Source organism: Meleagris gallopavo, chromosome 11 (assembly GCF_000146605.3).
Source record: "Meleagris gallopavo isolate NT-WF06-2002-E0010 breed Aviagen turkey brand Nicholas breeding stock chromosome 11, Turkey_5.1, whole genome shotgun sequence".
NCBI classification, from domain to species: domain Eukaryota; kingdom Metazoa; phylum Chordata; class Aves; order Galliformes; family Phasianidae; genus Meleagris; species Meleagris gallopavo.
The window spans coordinates 9,246,897-9,247,327 of NC_015021.2; positions in this window are offsets into that span (position 1 = coordinate 9,246,897).

Sequence of the window (431 nt, forward strand, 5' to 3'; positions counted from 1 at the left end):
GGCGTGGATGGTGGGCGGGATGGGCCCAAGCCGATCCAACGTTCAGCAACGCGGGGCTCCCTCACCTCCCCGTTCCTACCCACAGCCGCGTGCTGGGCGCCCTGCCCCGTATCCTCGCTTTCCAGAGCTGAAAGGGTACGAGGGTCCGAACGCTTCCCGCACAAGTGTTGGTGCCGCGCTACCAGACCGTAAAGCTGGGGCAAACCACGGAGGTATTTGCGAGCGGACCGCCGGGCCCGAGGCGCCGCTGCGAGGGAGCAGCCCCAGCGCTTGCACGGCCTCCTTCCCGCCAGCGGCGCACTACAATTCCCAGAATGCTGTAGGGCACGGCCCTGCCCGCGCACCAGAGCTGGAGGGCCCCAACCGTTACTCCCGCCTCAGGCTCACGCCCGAGGAGCCGATTGGCTGTCGGCGGGGCGCCGGCTCTGAGT